The sequence below is a fragment of the Rhipicephalus sanguineus genome, chromosome 2, assembly GCF_013339695.2.
Source record: "Rhipicephalus sanguineus isolate Rsan-2018 chromosome 2, BIME_Rsan_1.4, whole genome shotgun sequence".
Taxonomy (NCBI): Eukaryota; Metazoa; Arthropoda; class Arachnida; order Ixodida; family Ixodidae; genus Rhipicephalus; species Rhipicephalus sanguineus.
The window spans coordinates 5139767-5145895 of NC_051177.1; positions in this window are offsets into that span (position 1 = coordinate 5139767).

Genomic DNA, 6129 nt, shown 5'->3' on the forward strand with positions numbered 1-6129 from the left:
GCCGTATTCTAGCCTTAGACGCCTGCAAGCTGGCTGATAGCTCAGCTAATGCTCCTTCCATTTGGGTGTATTAGGCGTCTTGGAAAACTTTGTTGTAGATGGCGTGTACTCCTTGAGTGAGTTCTGGCTTATTGAGAATGAAGGCACAAACTATGATACAGACCAGAAAAGCGAATAACATTAGTGATTAACTGAAAGCTTTATGTCAAAGAACAGGCATTATGAACCAGGGCACGAGTACCCGCCGTATATGTGCACTTTTCCCAAGTGCAAACACAGACAGGCGAAGGCCGTATACCGCACCTTTTACATAGCCTCTTTCGTTGAATGACACTTCATTGCCTGGAATGTTTAATGACGAGTGAATGCTCAAGTCGAATCCCTTTATCAAGGAAGTGTCCCTCTTTGGGAAACGAGGCTAGGTAAAAGGCGCGGTGCGAGGTATTGGATGTGTTTGCACTTATGAATTGTGCACATAAATGGCGAGTACAAGTGTTTGGATACATACGTTCTTTCTGACATAACGAAGCCATCAGTTGATTATAAGCACTGATGCCGTTCCCTTTCTGGTCCGTGTCTTTGTGTTGCTATTTTTGTCTGTGTCGCAAGAGTGAAAATGCATGTTCACTCTAACCTTATTTTACATAATTTTCGGAAGGCAATCGCAGCCAAAGGATTCCCGGAATGAGCGACCCTTCCACCTAGGGTGACCCCGAGATTACGAGCACGGGAACGCTGTTTCGTAAAACGAAAAATTTATTTCATTCGTTCATTCGACATCATGTGCTTGGAAATTGTCTCCAGCATATTGTCACGGGGTCGTGACGTCGACGAAGGCAGCAGTCGGCGTGTTCAAGATGAAACTCTTTACTTGGCCGAACTTGTGGCCGGGAAACGGAAAGTCAAACTACAGCAATACACACTGTACACTGATAGCGGCGAACATAGCGTCGGCCGTCGATGAAGTGATCATCGCTGGGACGCGCCGGTTTTATACATCACGCATCGAACTTTCCAGCCTTATCGCTGGTGGCCGCGTTAGTTCGAGAATAATCTCAACTGTTCGCGTTTGCGCGCTCAAGCCTTTAAGAAGACTCTACCCAGACATTAGGGCGCGGCTTGCACAAGGCGGTGGCTATTCGTGCAACTGACTAGTTAGATAAAAATGACAAAAAGAAGCGCGCGTGGCATTGCCTCCCCCTGAAAAAGCATCGTCCCGATGCACGTAACAGAACATGGAAGGGGGGAGGGGAATTACACCACCTCCCGTTAAAGGGAACAATGTGGGGATGCGAAGCAGCGCATGGGTCGACCTAAAGTTCCGTTCATAACGGGCACCTTGCCCCGATGTAAACGCGTCCTTGCAAGTGGAGCCCACCATGAATTCACTGTAGTTGCTGTTGCTCGTCCCGAACTCTTGTTGGAGAACGGCGGGTTCATCGCGCGTCTGCAGAATCTCGTTCCCCAACGCCATCACGTTATTGCTGAGAGAGTGTAAGGGTGAGAGGCCACAGCGTCTTACCCACCCGCCCGAACGCGCTAGCGCGTGCCAGCGCGTTCTGACTTGGATACAACGCGTTGGTTCATCGCGCCTCTGCAGAATCTCATTCCCCGACGCCATCACATGATTGCTGAGAGAGTGTAAGGGGGAGAGGCCACAGCGTTTTACCCAGGCCTGAACCAGTTAGCGCGTGCCAGCACACATGGTTTTGTCTGCGTTACGCCAATCTAGGACAGCATACGGCAGCCCGGGCCCCTAAAGTGCTCTGCGCGTATCATCATCAAGGCGGTCGAAGAACAAGAGGAAGAAGACTTCTCCTTGGCGCGAGCGCGCTCAGATGGCTGCGGTCGAAGAATAAGGGGAAGAAGACTTCTTGGCGCGAGCGAGCGCTCAGATGGCTAGGCTAGGTGGTAGAAAGCGGACGCCACCGCCGGACACAGCCCCGTGCAAAAGCTGCTTCGCATCTAAAAGTGCATACACAAATAAAATACAGTGATAAAGGAAAAAATTACACCATCTCCCGCTAAAGGGAACCATGTGTGGATGCGAAGCAGCGGGAAGATGGTTCGCTTGAGCGGGAGATGGTGTAATTTTTTTAGGAGCTGGCTCGCCAGGTTCTTAAGCTGGGGAGAAGTCCCGCCCTGTAAGCTGCATCCATCCATTTAAAGCGTCGTGGAACGCGAAGAGGAACGCCACGCGCGTAGTGTCTTCCCTCTAGCCTGGCCGTTAATTCTCACAGGGCGATCGGGGAACGCGGTCGACAGGCGCCCGAGAGGGGGGAGCGTAGGAGAGGGGGGAGGGGACGCGCTGGCGCTCAGCGCGGCGTTGCGCAGGAGAGAATGAGGCCCGCGAGAGAGGGAGGTGTGAGGAGAGGGTTTGCGCGTGCGCAGTAAGGGTGGTCACGCCGCACACCACCACCGGATTGAACTCCGCCATAAGCTGCTTCGCATCTAAAAAGCAGTCCTAAGGTTCGCTAACGCGCGTAAAACGGCTTAAGGCGCACGACATGGACGACTTCAGGTGGTGCGCGGCGCCGCTGAGAGTTAGTGATGCCGTCGGGGATGACCTCGTAGTCTCGAGCGCCGAGACGTCGAAGAACCTTGTATGGCCCGAAGTATCGCCGAAAAAATGTTTCACTAAGTCCACGTCAGCGTATCGGCGTCCAGACCCAAACACGGTCGCCGGGCTGGTATTCCACGAAGCGTCGTCGAAGATTGTAACGGCGGCTGTCGGTGGTCTGCTGATTCTTGATGCGTAGGCGGGCGAGTTGTCAGGCTTCTTCGGCGCGCTGAAGGTAGACAGTCACGTCGAGGTTTTCTTCGTCGGTGACGCTGGGTAGCATGGCGCCAAGCGTCGTTGCCGGGTTCCTCCGTACACCAACTTGTATGGCGTCATCTGCGTCGTTTCTTGCACGGCTGTGTTGTATGTGAAAGTCACGAACGGAAGGATGGCATCCCACGTCTTGTATTCGAAGTCGACGTACATGGCCAGCATGTCGGCGATGGTCTTTTTAGACGCTGGGTGAGGCCATTGGTCTGTGGGTGATAGGGTGTGGTGCGGCGGTGGCTTGTTTCGCTGTATTTCAAGATCGCCTGAGTAAGGTCAGCGGTAAAGGCCGTACCTCTGTCGGTGATGAGGACTTCTGAGACACCACGACGCAGGACGATGTTCTCAACGAAAAACTTGGCTACCTCGGCGGCACTGCCTTTGAGCAGGGCCCTGGTTTCGGCTTAGCGGGTGAGGTAGTCGGTAGCTACGACGATGCACTTGTTTCCGACAGTGGACGTCCGGAACGGCCCGAGTAGGTCTATACCTATTTGTTGGGACGGTCGGCGAGGTGGTTCGATGGGATGCAGAAGTCCGCCTTGTCGGCGGCGTCTTGCGTCGCTGACAGTCCCGGCATGTCCTCACGTAGCGAGCGACGTCGGCGATAAGGCGTGGCCAGTAGTACTTTTCTTGTATCCTCGCGATCGTGCGGGAAAAGCCGAGGTGGCCAGCCGTCGGGTCGTTGTGGAGGGCCTGCAGAACTTCTGGTCGCAGTGCCGAAGGTACAACGATAAGGTGGTTGGCCCGGGCCGGAAAGAAGTTCTTCTTTATGAGGACGTCGTTTTTTAAGAAAGATGACGCCGCTTCCTCGCCTGAATACTTTCCGAACAACGGCGGTCCTGCCCTCGAGGTATTCCACATGACCCCTGAGTTCCGGGTCGGCTTGCTGTCGTTCAGCGAAGTCGTCGGCACCTATGATTCCCAAGAAGCAGTCATCATCGTGACCGTCCTGCGGCGGTGCGTCGACGGGGGCACGAGACAGGCAGTCGGCGTCGGTGTGTTTTCTTCCGGACTTGTAAACGACGGTAATGTCGAATTCTTGAAGTCCCGTATTCACGAATGAAACATAAATGGAGGGACAGTAAGTTTGAGGAACGTACAAGTATAAGGAAAGTTGCACAAAAGTATTTCGTGATCGACATGGCCCGTATTCACAAACCGACCTTATCCTTATCTTTTGCCCTCCTTACCTTTTCGGCACCTTAACGCGTTTCATAAACAAACCTTAAGCCGCAATCCAGCCTTTCCTTAACCTTATCGCCGTGAAAAGGTGGCGTTCGATAAGGTAGCCCGGCAGGTACCTTAAGGCGCCACTTATGCGACGCGCTACGGCTGATTACGCAAGAAGCTTTACAATGTCATTAAAGAAAAGGTGACGTACACTACCGGCATCCATATGTGCAATTTATGCTGCGAGTGCTCGGGAACTGTCAAAATTCCATGGAAGAGTTGAGCGACGATGTGTTGCTGAGCAGATTCCGCTTATAGAAGCGAGCACTTCATGTCCCCGAGCTTGCCGCTATAGAAACGGCCCCAACTACGTCGGTTTTCCCGTGCCACCGCTCCTTCAGCTGCTGGTGGCGCTCTGTTTCTGCGGCGCAGGTGCTTTTCAAATCGTGAATGGTGACTTCCACACTGCCCCGCATTATTAAACGTGTGAAAAAATCAGTCAGGGTACGGCGTGGAAGCCGACGTGTTTCTCTGCAGGATGGGATATTTACTACCTATTTTTGCACTCACGTAGCCGCTGCTCGGTGCGCAGCCGCACGTCGCTCTTGCTGCTTTGAGCTGCTCCCATTTTCTCGTGTTGTCTTTCACTAACACCGCGTGCTATCACAATTTTTCGCTATCACAATGCGACGCTTTCAAGTCGAGGAGTAGCGCTCGATCTTCAGTCAAGTTCAATTTTCGCCTTTCTGTCGCCCTCAATAGGGAACCCAAGCTCAAGTTTGCGGCGCGACGACAGCGCCACGCCAGCCGCGCTGCGGCTCTGTCGGAAAGCTCTGAACCTTAGGCGCGGCCGACTCAGCCCCTTTCACGGTAATGGTAGCGCACGTGCGCACGCGTTCTTCTCTCGGTGCGGGTAACTGGGGGGCCGTCAGCTGGGTACGTTGAACCGAAAGGCTTGCTGTGCGAAGCTGCGCATTTCCACGATGGCAGAAGCGACCCCGCGGAAGCGCAAGCGTGGTCCGAAGTATTGCGGTTTAGTGGCCATCCACAACAATGCAGACAACACCAAGGCACGCGATTTACGTGTGAAATTGTATTGTTTCCCGGTCGTGTCGCACGAGAAGTACAGGCGGCAAGCGTGGATAGCTGACAGCGCTGTCTCGCCTTCTATTTGGTTGTCTGAGTTCATCGCTTTCGTTCGCTTCGACTACCGGAATCGGTAAGTAACGCGGCGCATGCACGCAGCGACTACAGTAATGATTACACGCTGTCTTCTCGCATTGTGAAAGTCCAGTTACGGTCGTAGGTGAAGCAACTTTGTGTTTTGATTCCCCGTGTTAGTGAGACCAACTCGTCGTTGTTGCACGTTCACACTCGCGCTATACCGTTAGCGTTGCGCGGTTGGTTGAATTCAACTGAACTTCGGCGCCTGCAATGCACGCGTCGGGAAGGCTCCTTTATCACGCCGGAACGGACGTCCGTGCATTTTCAGCAAGCTTTGACATCGTTCTGCAGGTTTGCTTTGTTTTTGTCACTTTATTTGTGTGATATATATTTAAGCCGCTAAATACAACTGGCACTTAATACATGCTTTGCAATTGCAACCTTGAAGTAACCTTCTGACTTTGTGCGATTTTGTAGCCGCGTTCGCGCAGCAGGTTTTATACCCCTGTCAAGTCGATATCATAAAAAGAGACTGCAAGCATGACACGAGAGCCGAAAAAACGAGGCGAGCAGTTCATCTTGCTTCACAGTGGTTAAAGCTCAGCTAGCTGCCTCGCGTCTTAATCGGAGGGTGATTCTCCAGCGGCACGGAGCACTTGACTCTAACCTTCTCAGGAAACAGGGCCATGGCCGTGTAATTTCTTTTTTTCGCACGCCGCAAACGTTTGTTCACGAAAGTACACGGCTGCTACTGTTAAGCATGCCATATCAAAACAACAATCATATATGATTCGTAGTCCACACCGCAGAACATCGATAGCGTGTACGGCTTCATTTCGGAGTGCATGTGGACCATTATTCATCTTTATCATGACAGAATGAGACTTACCTCGAGGTATACGTCATACACGGTGTAATCGCGACTTGGGAAATGCATTTCGCTTTGAGTCGGGCGTCGTTGTCGTCGA